Raw genomic sequence first — 13786 nt, 5'->3', positions numbered from 1 at the left:
TAATTCCAATAAGTGAGTTCAATATTACAACAGCTTCCTTGGTTATTTTTGAGTTGTGTTACATTGGTGCTTTCATCCGGAGGTTTCTCATGGAGGACCAAAGACTCAAGGCTCTCGTCGACGAATTGATTACGGAGGTGAAAGAATCATTTTCCAAGGATATTGCAGACATTCGCTACTTGTTACAGGAGGTTGTCCAGAAGTTCATTCCGGCAGGACCTCAAACTCAAGATCCAGCAATGGAGGTCGGTCGTCTTCATCACGGGAAAGACATTCCTAAAGCACCCACGCTTCGTCATAGACCTGCTACGGTTGAATTGGGACGATTCCATGGAGAAAATTCGGAGGCATGGATTTTCTAAGTTGAATGTTATTTTGATTTCTATGGAATCGCAGAAACACACAAGCTGACCTTGGCGTCCTTTTATCTTGATGGTGAAGCTTTGGAGTGGTACCGGTGGTTATTCAGGAATAAGCAACTGGTAGGGTGGGATCATTTTGCTGAGAAGGCACGAATCCATTTTAAGAAAAAGGGGCTTGAATCAGCAGAGGGACATTTGGCGAAGCTCCAACAGGTGACTACCGTATCTGAATATCAGGCTAGATTTGAGGCAATTGCAAATGAAACCATCGACATCTCTGATGAGCTAATGGTAAGACTTTTTATTTCTGGGCTAAGGGAAGATATAAAAAATTCCATTATTGCTCATGAGCCCAAAAGTTATGACGAGGCGGTTAACCAGGCCCATATCCACGAGCAATGTATCCAGGCTGAGAAAGGGTGGCTCCGACCCGCTCTCGCTAATAGAGGACCCCCCTCTTACCCAGCCCCAACTTAGCACCACAACGAAATTTTACAACTACATCTCATATTCCCTCTACTTTCACACAATTGCAAAATCATCTACCCCTTAAACTCTTATCCCATGCCGAGGTACAAAGCCGTCGTGAATGTGGTCTATGCTACTACTGTGAAGAAAAGTACACTGTTGGGCACAAGTGTACAGTAACCCCACAACTAATTTTACTTACGAATGGTTCAGATATTGAGCGGACGTTGCCGGATCAATTTGTCTCCGACGATCTCTTGGCTGAAGAATTGCAGTAATTAGAGATCCAAGAGCACTCCGCCCTTTCGTATAATGTATAAGCCGGAGGAAACTCGGCTTCCACTCTTTGATTTGTTGGTCATATTAATGGGCATCGAGTCCAGGTCTTGTTGGATGGGGGTAGCACTGATAATTTTATTCAGACTAAGGTAGCTAAATTTTTGCAACTTCCCATTAATACCACTTCTAGATTTCCAGTGGTGGTGGGCAGTGGACAACGACTATGGTGTGATGGAGTGGCAACCTCAACTTCTCTTGTGGTACTGGGTTGTTGTCTTACTCTGGATTTATATATGTTGCCGATGTATGGTGCAGATGTGGTGCTTGGTGTATCGTGGTCTACGCTGGGTCGGGTGATTAAGGGTTATGAAGCGCGTTTGTTTGAGTTTCAATTTCAAGAGAAAACATACTGGTGGAAGGGAGATAAACCAGCTGTGGCCTAACCAATACAATTGCATAGCCTCCGCAGATATGTCGCCACTAACGTAATGTCTTCCTATTTTCTTCTACAATTGGTCCAATCTGATGCAACTCCTATTAATCCCATTAATCCGGACTAGATGGTTATTCTAGAAACCTATAAGGACGTCTTTTAGAAATCACAAGGATTGCCTCCATCTCGACCACAAGATAATGCAATCCACTTGAATTCCGGGGCTGAACCAGTCAATGTTAAGCCTTATCACTATCCCTACTTCCAAAAGTAGATTATGGAGCAGATGGTGGGTGATATGCTTAAAGAAGGAGTTATTCAGGCTAGTACGATTCCATTTTCTTCACCAGTGTTGTTGGTCAGAAAGAAGGACGGAACTTGGCGGTTCTGTGTGGACTATAGAGCCCTTAATGCAATCACTGTGAGAGATAGATTTCCAATCCCAACTATTGATGAGTTGCTTGATCAGTTACATGGTGTTGTTTATTTCTCTAAGCTTGACTTTCTATCAGGCTATTATCAGATTCGGGTAAGGCCCCAGGATATGGATAAAACTACTTTTCGTACTCATGATGGACATTATGAATTTTTCGTGATGCCGTTTGGTCTGTCCAATGCTCCTTCTACATTTTAGGCTACTATGAATGAGGTTTTTAGGCCTTACCTTTGCCACTTTGTCTTGGTTTTCTTCGACGATATTTTGGTGTATAGTGTAAATTGGATGGACCATATTAACCATCTGCAATCAGTGCTGCAACTTTTGCGCCAACATCAACTGGTAGCCAAGAAAGCCAAATGTCTATATGTTATTGATAGATTAGCTACTGTTTTCAGTATCTGTACAAGACTATATATAAGACCTATATCAACAAGGATAGACTTAAAGTTACAACAACTATAAGAACTCTACAACAATTAGATGTCTAGTAATTATCTGTTATTACGCCCCCGCAAGTTGGTGGTGTCAGTTATACCCAACTTGGAAAAATGCTTGACAAAAGAGACTCTTGGAAGTGGTTTGGTCAGTATATCTGCCACTTGATCAGTCGAGTGAAGATGTTGAACTACGATATCCTTGTTTTGAACTTGTTCATGAACAAAATGAAAATTAATAGCAATATGCTTCATCCGACTATGGAACACCGGGTTGGCACAAATGTAGGTGGTGCTAACATTGTCACAAAATATCCGAGGAATGTCTGAGAGATGAACCGATGCTCATGGAGTAACCTTGTTAGCCACTTGGTCTCAGAAATAGTAGCAGTGACAGCCCGATATTCTGCTTCTGTGGAGGAACGGGAGAAGATCGTTACTTTTTAGAAGACCATGATATCGGAGACCTGCCAAGGTTAACAACATAACCTGTGGTGGAGGTTCGATCAAGAGGATCTCCATCCCAGTCAAAATCTGAGTAAGCTAGAAGACGGTGATCATGTTCTTTGGCAATCCGGAGGCCAAATGAGGATGTTTGGTGTAGATACCGAAGGAGATGTTTCATGGCTGTCCAATGAGATATAAAGGGCTGGTGCATAGACTGTGAGAGTTTGCTGACAGCAAATGCTATGTCCGGACGTGTAAAAGAAAAGTAATGAAGTTTACCGATGATCCGCCTATAAAGAGAGCCATCAACTAAAGAATCTTCCACGGACTTTAAGAAAGTTACAGTTGAAGTTTGCAATTTTGCATATTAACTTCCTGCAAGATATCTGTAATGTACTTCTGTTGAGACAACTAAAGACCACCAGGATAAGACAACACTTCAACACCAAGGAAATAATGAAGTGGACCAAGATCCTTCAATGAGAATCGGGTTGCAAGATTATCAATAATACTTTGATTACCACAAATCTGATTACCAGTAACAATTATGTCATCAACATATACTAGGACATAAACAATAAACTCAAAATTCTGCAGGATGAACAATGAAGAATAAGATTGGGACTTAATAAACCCCAAAGTAACCAAATAATTTTTGAGTTCGGTGTACCAGGACCTGGGGGCTTGTTTGAGTCCATAAATAGCTTTTTGTAGATTGCAAATATGCGTCCGATGTGCAGAAGATTCAAAACTAGGTGGTTGGCGCATATAGACTTCCTCATCAAGACGACCTTGCAGGAAGGCATTATTGATATCAAGTTGAAGAATAGGCCAGCTTTGTTGTGTTGCAATTGCAAAAATTATTTGAACAGTTGCTGGCTTTACCACAGGACTGAAAGTGCGTTGGAAGTCAAGGCCAAGTCGTTGTGTGAATCCTTTGGCAACCAAGCGAGCTTTGAACCTGTCAACAGAACCATCAAGATGATATTTAACCCGAAAAAGCCACCTACAATCCACCATATTTTTCGAAGGATCACATGGTACCAACTCCGATGTACGGTTCCAAACTAAGGCATCAAATTCATTTTTCATAGCATCACACTAATGTGGGACTTGTTGAGCTTGCTTAAAGGTTCTAGGTAGGGAGGGGGTGGTTTGAACAACAGTGTGGAATTGCTTAGGCTTAAGGCTATTAGTCTTAGATCGAGTAATCATATTATGAATGGGCGTTGATGTAGAGCTAGGGGCAACAAAAGAAGGTTGTAGGGCCACAGAAAATGAGACAGGTGATGAGAAAGAGGGTTGTACCACAGGGTTCTGGGTCAAAGGACCAGTAGACTTATTTCAACGTTGGTAAGTGATTATTGTGGATTGCGGCTGCGTATTTAAATGGGGAGAAGAATGAACTGGGGAGGTCGAAACATTTGGTTCAGGTGAATTGCGGCTTAAAACTGAATTTTGTATGGTGAGGGAAGGGGGGAGTAGAGATTCTGGAGAAGAAGTAGCAAATAAGGGAGAAACTGAATTACCTGAGATGGCGATTTCTGTTGGGGTAGAGGAGATGGGTGAGTGCGTGTCCACAAGCTGCTGCACAATGTGAGTGGGAAGCTCATAAGAATAATGTGAATATTGAGTATTATTCTGCGGCTGCTGTTCAGTTGAACAAATCTCTCAAGAAACATTTTTATTTTATGTGTTTGTAAAATGAGAAAAAATATTTTCGAATGGAAACTGGTTTTCTAAAAATAAAACGTCACGAGATAAATATATTTTGAAAGTTAAAGGATCAAAACATTGGTGGCAGTAATGTTTATTCGAAAATCCTATAAACACAAGGTGCCGAACGAGGCTCGAGTTTGTTTTTGGCATATGGTTTGAGCCATGGATAACACAAGCAACCAAATACTTTAACGGATTCATACTTGGGCATAGTTTGAAATAAAATTTCAAAGGGGCTCTTATGCTGAAGATTCGGTGTAGTTAGCCTATTTATAAGATAAACATCTTGTTGACAGTCAAAACTCCAAAAGTGTGAGGGTAAAGACGCTTGGTGCAACAAGGTTCTAGCAGTTTCAATAACATGTCAGTGTCGTCTTTCGACTAGAGCAACTCTTTATGGAGTATATGGGGGTGACACTAAGTGCTCTATGCCATGTTCTTTGAGATACGATTGTAGACTTTGAAATGTGCCACCACCATCAGTGTAAAAAGATTGAATTTTGGTGTTGAATTTGCGTTTAAGCAATGGATGCAGATTTTGGAAAATTTCCAAAGGTTCATTTTTTTATTTTAAAGTGAACCACCACATGTATTTTGAAAATTGATCAACAAATAACGCGTAATATTTTTTCTTATCAATTGACAACACTGGAGATGGACCCCATAAATTGCTATAAAGGATTTGCAAGGGCTTATTGCTTCTCAATGAATTTTCTGAAAAAGTCAACCTGTGCATTTTATTTGAATAATAAAAATTACAAATGGAGCTAGTTTTAGGATATGAAACAAGAAGGGAAAACTTATTCAACATAGTATCCAAAACGCGATGATTAAGATATGGAACAACCACATTGCATTTAGGAGAACGATGTGTACAGCCCGGTGGCCACTCATACAACCCATCTTTATTCTGCCCCCGAACTAGAGACGCCCCCGTACTCAAATCCTTCACAAGATAATGGAAAGGAAAAAATTCAATAGAGGAATGATTATCACGACAAAACTTAGAAACAGAAATAATATTATTTTTAATGACAGGGGCATAAGGTATTGAGAAGTTTGAAATGATGATTTGATGCACTTATGTTAGCGTTACCGGTATAGGATATTGAAATGGTGTTACCATTTCCCATAGTTGTAACGCCCCGTAAAATTCGTGCAATGAGTTGTCTCTTATTAGCATGTGCATGGAATAAGAAACTTGAAAATATTCTAAGTATCAAAGGGACGTAGTCTCATTTTTGGTTGTTAATCTTCAGAAATCTTATTTTCAACCCTTCCAACCTCCATTTTTAGATTTTCTTGTTGCGTTGGATGGGTCAAGGTCGTAGGACGTCCCGGGTGAGTTTCAGGATTTTTAGACGAGCTTAAGGGCAAGTTTGGGGTTCCATTCCAGTGAGCCCCCGTGATAGTCCCGCGACGCCCGCTTATTGCCCGACCTGGGAAGGACCCCTGCGATAAGCCAGGTGAGGCCTGGCTTACAGCGGTGCTCCAACCAAGGTAGTTCCTGCCTAATCGCGCCAGGCCAAATTTCAGCATTTCCATCCGTTTCATTAATGGCATTTAGGTAATTTTTGCTACCCCTCCTTTCTCTAACACGGGATTTAATCCCTCAAACACCATAATATACATACTTTCCCCAAAATTATTCAAGAACTCTCTCAAGAGTTTCAAAATAAAAACCCAAGAAACTCAAGATTCAACCATGGGTTTTCAAAATTGATTAGAGATTCAGAATCTCCAATCCGCAAGCTTCAAGAATCACCCATTGATTTCCTAATTCGAGGTACGCGGGGTTTTTCTAAAATCTCATGGGCATAGAAATCATGTTTTAAGAGTGGGGTTTTGAAGTTTATCGATATAATCATGTTTTAGAAGTTTTGACGGTATTGTTTTGGTCTTTAGACCTTTCCCCTAAATTGATTTGAAATTATGTATCTATGTACGTATGTGTTCTAGAATGTTTATTCAATTGAGAGCATGAATTATAATGAATATCTCTCTTGTTATGAGTTTTCTCATCTTCGTATGAGATGAATTGTTTTGAATGCATTTTGAAAAGCATGATATGAAATACTTTGACTTTTGCTATGTTTTAGAATATGATTTTTGAACACGAAAGAGAGGGTTGTGAATGTTGAATATACATATAATGAAAGAGTGCATGGTTTTGCCAAAAGTACATGACCACCATATGTTTGATGAAAGTTTTTGCATGGTTTTGACTTAAGTTTCGGAATATGAAATCTCTTATGCAAATTACATGTTTGGGTGGTCTAAAACTATATTTTTATGGAAAATCATGCTTATGACATTATGGCTCAGAAATAGGACTTGCAAGTCTTGGTGTGACGACACCAATTCAGATTATGCCATGAGAATTCAGACCAAAATAAAATGCATGTTTGAAATCAGATTTTAAGACTTTTGAAACTAGAATGATGCATGATTTAGAACAGGATAAAATTGGGCATAAAGAGACCTTAGGTGGTTCCCCTAAGAAGGCACGAGTTCAGATAACTCATTGCCCAAAACCGTGATTTATCGATCCGGGTTATTATGTCCCCTAGAGGGATTTTACGCTGGCCTAGTGTTGTGTGGCGTATCAGACTCATACACTCCAACCCTTGCATCACACTTGGGTTGGGGGCTTCCCCACCGAGTCAATGGCGGATTCCATAAAGCCCGTGGAATATCAAACTTGTAGGGGAGTGCCACCTAACTCAGAAGTAATACAAAGATCAAAAATTATTTTGACAAAAATGTCTTATGATTTTCGAATAATGCCCATGTATTTTTAGAAACTATTTATGCATGATGTGTTGATAAAAATTTCTCTCATCTATTATATATATGTTCAAATACTTTATTTTGGATTGCTTCGTGTGCTAGTACATTTGTGCTGACCCTCTCCTTCCAGGTTCTGAGGCTCAGTCTATGGGTCTAGGTAAATAGTAAATATTTCAGATCACAGATCAGATTGTGCAGTGGTGAGCATTCTATGATCCAGAAGGCCTGTTTATTTTCAGATATTTATTTTAGTCATGTTTTGGTCTACTGGGGGCCTTGTCCCAGTTTTCAGACAGTTTTGTTTAGTTCATAGTAGAGATTTCGCAAACTAAGTCAGACACTATTATTCAGATATATTTTTGGATTTCAACTTTTAGTATTATGATTAAATTCATATTGACCATGTTTCCATATTAGAATTTCATTTCCCCATTATCTTTTATTATATGAATGTTGTGCAAGATTATCTGATAGGGATAGGTGCTCCGGACCTTCATGGTTTGAAATACTCGTCACGGCCAGGGCCCCCGGTTCGGGTCGTGATAAACTTGGTATAAAGCACGGTTCATGATCCCAAGGTGTCTGTGAAATCGCGTCGGGTAGAGTCTTGTTTATGGGTGTGTAGCGCTCCACACTTATAAGCAAAAGGCTACTAGGCGTTTAGGAATGTCTCTCTTTCTTCATGTTGTAGTTCGTGCAATAGAGTCAAAATGTTCCTCTTTTATACTCTAATTCGTGCTATGGTGTTGCCCATACGAAAGTAAAAGTCATCCCAAATTCTTTCCTTACTCTGATGTTCTTAGACATGTCCCATTATTGGGGTGATTCAAGTGTAAAAAAGTTTAGAATCTACATGATATAGTCCTTTCCGATTGAGTCATATAAGATTTAAAAAAAATGTACAAGGACTTGAGAAGAGTCTGTTTACTTCAAAGTGTATTGATGCAAGTGTGAACCTTGATATTGATGAAATCGTGATTTTCAGCCTGTGGTATTGAGTGTATTCAGTCCCTTTTCAAAAAAATTTATGTTGCGGATGTCGTGCTTCAGGGGGAATCCTGTGCAATAGAATGTTGGAACTGTATTTCCACCCGAATAGTAGTATGAGTTAAAGTGTTGTTTTCATGACCTATTGGTAATGAAATTAGACCAAGAAGTTGGTGATGTAAAGTCACAAAGTTAGAAGTCAGAGTGAGGGTGAATTTTGTGTAAATAAATATTTCAATTGAATAACCGAGAGAATGATTTACCCCTTTATAGTGATAAACTAATGTGATAGCTACTGGCATGTGTGGATGGTATGGTATTCCATGGAGGAAGTGTTTGACTCCGATTTTATTTATACAGAGTAAGATGTGTATTCTTAGTTCATTGGATATTGCGTATTAAATTTCTATCTCATGTAATCTTGTCATCAAGGTGTTGTTGAAAAATCAAAGTCTAGTGAAGCCGTGTGAGGCCTATTTTGATTCACTAGCAACTTGTTGTCCAACTCTTTGTTCTTGTGTTGGTTTAATATATGTATAGCTGAATCTATTTGTATGAGATTGAGTTGGTAAAGAGGTGATTCATCCTTGTGTGTGATTAGTAGAAGGTAGAGAAAGAGTTGTTAGTCAGGGTGATTTGTCGGTTGCTTGAAGTGTGAAAATGGCTATATTAGCCAGTAAGTTATAATTATAGACTCATGGTTGTTGTGGATATTGAAGGTAGTCTAAATGTATGATTGAGTAAGTATGTACGAGGTGAGAAATCCGTATAATTAGATAAGATTGTATGGGGTTATAATATCAGATTAAGGTTGATCATGGCTATTATGTGACTTCACCCCTTGACCTTCTTTTCATTGGTAGTTGTAAACTAGTACTACTTGTGAGAAAAGTATGTAGTAGATTTTTTTAAAGTATTTGGGTAGAATATTCCAATTTGATGGACTAGTATATTATGTTGCATTCTTCAGTGGTGATAGATGATTGGTACTAGATTATAGGCTTGAATTTAGTGTAGGATGCGGATGTAAGAGTAGTGGCAAGAGATTGATGATGCATGTTTTGTGAGATTAAATTAGTAGGCTTGATGTGTTGAAATAGTACGTGCTAATGGATTATGATAAGGAAAGTCATAAGGTCATGATCGATTATTGCAATATTTTTCTAAGGCTATTACATGATTTGTGTGGCTAGTGGTACCGTTGAATGGCTAGGTGGAAAAGACTAGTTAGATGGTATAAGGTGTTCTAAATAGCTAGGTTAAAGAGTTTTGATTGATAGTGTTGGGCTCTTTTATATGATCTTGATTCTTATAGTAATGAGACATAAGTTTGGAGTCGTGATATTGGTACGCTATGTCGAAAGTGGTATGGTTCATCAAAGGCTCGGTGATATCTATGTTAAGTGTTAAAAATCTAAGTTTGAGCCTTGAAGGTTGAACCGATAGAAATAAGTGTGCAAGCATTATATTATGACTATCGGGGCTATCGAAATATAGAGTGTATCTCAGAAGGTAGTATTAGCAGTGGGATTTCCACTTTCATCTGTGGTCTTTCGGGTTAGATTTCTATTTAATTATGTGTATTGTTGTATTTCAGACCCCAGAGTGCAGTGAGTGTAGTTCAGCTTAGAGTTTAGTAATAAGATGGCTAGTAATATGATGGCTTAAAGCTAAGGGAAAGATGATAGAACGAATAACCAAGTCAGGCTCTCAAATTCTAGTAGTGATGTCATGATGATATAGAACATCAGAAAGCAAAGGTCAAACTCAACCCATTATCAGAAAAGAAAAAAAATTATTTCTGTACATTGATTGTCTCAAAATTATGAAATTTCATATACTAATTAAAATCAGTATAAGAGTTACTATTAAATACTCACTTCAAATATTGTCTTACTTAGTCGGTATTTGAAAGTCCATACCAAGAAAATAGTAGTAGTGATGGATGGAAAAAGAAACGCATGCCATGAAACATTGTAGATTATTTTTTACTAATTAGAAGGCTTTAGACAAGAAAAGAGTGGAGAGTCATACATTTAAATTCTTAGATTAACATCACTAATATTCTCGTTTTTAATCTTCGTTCTTTGTTATTCAAAATTACACCTAATGAGTTACATAGAACATAATGATATTTATTCTTAATTAGTATTAGTATCATAATCCAATGATTTTATATTTATAACCCCTCTCAATTATGTAATAATTAAATTTATGACATCTTAAGATTACACCAAAATAATATTTCTATTTAAATTATAAACTTACTTTGAGCTTAGTTATCTTACACTTTCATAGTGCAATATGTAAGAAAGAACAATTAATTTATCTTTTCATGTTATAAACAAAAAGAAATATTTCAAAAATGATTTAAAACTTTTCTCTTTTTTTTTTTTTTGCTCTTTAAATAAACTTTGTGGTAATAATATGTTCTTTGTTCTTTAATACATGAAATTTGCATCTCAAATTAATCTAAGAGGTTCGCTCTGAGTCGAGAAATCGAGAGATTTATATTTGGACATTAACAAAATTATGTTATTAATTTTAGAGAGTGTGTGTATATATAAAATAGTTTAATTCTTGTACGAAGACTAAATTTGCAAAACAAAATATCTATTTATTTTTTGTGTAGTGTTTTTTTTTTTATCTAAATATAAATTATTTTAAAAAGAAAATTTTTTCTATCTTATAACTTTCTTCCTTTTCATTAGAGTTATTAAAATAATAATTATGAGTGTAATTTAATTAATATATAAGACCCCTCTTTATTTTTTGTGTATTATTTAATTTTTTTGATTTGTTTGAATTATTATTTAAAATAAATGAATTATGTGGTCTCACTTTTTATTTTTAATTTTTAATTTTTAATTTTAGTTGTCTTCTCCAAATTTTTTCCCCTCCATTGAAGGTTCTTAGTTGAAAGCTTCCAAACATGAATAAATCAATTCAGTCCTTTAAGCTTCACCTTCTTCGTCTAGTCTTCTCCTTCTCCAACAATTATCAACATATCCACAATAATGCAATATAAGGCCATTAAATTCTACATCTGATATTAGGCTCACACTTTCAAAGCTAAACAGTCAGTAAATTGATTTGCAGAAATGGAAATTAAATCCAGAAAGGTTTAATCTAACTTGTATGAGTTTTCTTCTCTATGCTTGACTTGCTCAAAATGATAACTCCAAGCACAATAAGTGAGGCACCTGCAAACCACTTCAAAAGGCCATTACCGATCAACTGACCAAATGACATCATTTTTATTATACAAGACAGGTCGATATAAATTTAAATTTTCATCAACAGACCAATCTCATCTAAGTTTAAATTTTCATAAGTCAAATTTCAAAAATTTGAGTTTAGAAATAAAATTTGAGTTTCAAAAATGGAGGTAGGGGTGAGCGACGCCGGAGAAGATGAAGAATGGTGGTGAGAGTAGAATGATGGTGGGGGTGTGGGGCTGAAGAAGATGGGAGAATGGTGGCGGGGTAGGGTGGAGGTGGGGGGCCGCTGGAGAAGATGAATGGTTGGGGTTGCGGGGGGGGGGGGGGGAAAAGAAATAAGGTTAGGATTATTTTTTAATATATACACACACTGTTGGTTTGAAAATTCTTAAAAAAAATTATTTTCATGGCTCTGACGTAGAGCAAACGTAGCGCGTGTGTACTTCACTCTCCATAGTGAGAGTGGTATAATTTTTTTTAGAGTGGTAAAAAATTTACTTTTAAGTTGTTAAAAGGTATATAATTGCCCGATTAGTTTAAAATCTAAAATAAGTTCTGCCCACGAGGTGATTCAATATATTTTCTCTTAACACCATAGACTCATACATACATGAGTAAAAGTAAATATATATTTTTTTGAATTTAAATAAAAAGGAGAACTTTTTTTTAAGAAATCTTTTTTGAAAACGTAAAATTTAATTATGAAAAAAATATCATTTTTCTAAGATGTGACTATGATAAAAAGATTCATAAGTATAAATAACTCTTTAAAATGTTGTGTATGAAATTAATCTCTTTTGTCTTTATTAATTAAATAATATAAAATAAAGTTCATCCTCAAATTCTATTTATTATTTCCAGCAATAATATTATCATTTTTCTTAAAATTTTCTTTTTTATTTTAAAATACATAGCATCTTCACATATACATATTAGTTCATTTAAAAATTTTGATACCTGTATGTCCTCAAAATCAGATTGTAACCATATGTATTCTAATTTCTACTTGATGTATAGAAAACACATTTGTATGGATATTGCTGAAAATATTATTAGCGATTTCATTAACTTATAACCTTTTTTATATGTGTTTTATAAGAAATTATTTAAAATCTTCTATCTCAACTATAGTTTTAAATAAATTATTTCAATTATTATTTTTTATGACCGCGCGAAGCGCGGCTAAATTCACTAAAGGAGATATGTTGAAAACAAATCAAGAAGGGAACAATTGCAAGACCAAGTCATCAACTAATACAATACTAAATACTACAACTGAGATATATTCGAATCATCTTAATCTCATCTTCTTCATATCATCCACTACAAATGTCACATCCACCTTATCACCGATATTTTATTTCCCATCTTAGTTCTAAGTGTAAAGCTGCATTTTGAAGAACTTCAGAAAGGAATTTTGACAAACTTCTAGGAGATTCGAAAATACAAAGTAAAAATCGACCAATTAATCAAAATTGTTATTCTATAATCAAAATATATTCCATATTTTCTGCACTAATAGTAATATATAACGTTTCGAAAAAAACAAGAGCTATAGTATTAGTACGTATTGCTGGAATAATATGTATAGCATCATGCTATACATATTAATGTATATTTGTATATAGATTTTCCATTTATTTGAGATACATAATATATACTAGTGTACGTATAATGTGTATCATTATGTATATAATATATTTTCTCTGTATTTCCAGAAAATGAATGAATAAATCTAAACAAGCCATAAATCTTAATGTTAAAAATGCTAAAATATCACCTTACACATTAGATCTTATATACATATATATATTGGTGTTGTGTCATTGTGAATTGTTATTTGTGTTTGTGTGAACTTCCCGGTCTTAAAATATCTCATTAACCATAATATATTCTTAACCGAAAAACAGTACACTTCAAAGTAAGTACATAGATAAATCTAACGTTAATATATCTTTTCCCCCAAATAAAAAAAAAAAATGATCCCTGAGTATTTCTCAAATGCATATGGAGAAAATAACCAATTAAAGGAACATGGAAAATTTTGAAAGTCAGTAAGCACAATCAAATTACATGGTTAAACATGTAAAATACCACACCACCAAGAACGAAAAGGTTCTTTTAAACTATTTTTATATGCTATTTAAAATTTATTCGACCGACTAATCCAAAACGATGTTGGATAGGATATTTTCAAATATCATACC

The sequence above is a fragment of the Capsicum annuum genome, chromosome 10 (assembly GCF_002878395.1).
Source record: "Capsicum annuum cultivar UCD-10X-F1 chromosome 10, UCD10Xv1.1, whole genome shotgun sequence".
In the NCBI taxonomy this organism is placed as follows: domain Eukaryota; kingdom Viridiplantae; phylum Streptophyta; class Magnoliopsida; order Solanales; family Solanaceae; genus Capsicum; species Capsicum annuum.
This window is presented reverse-complemented; position numbering follows the sequence as displayed.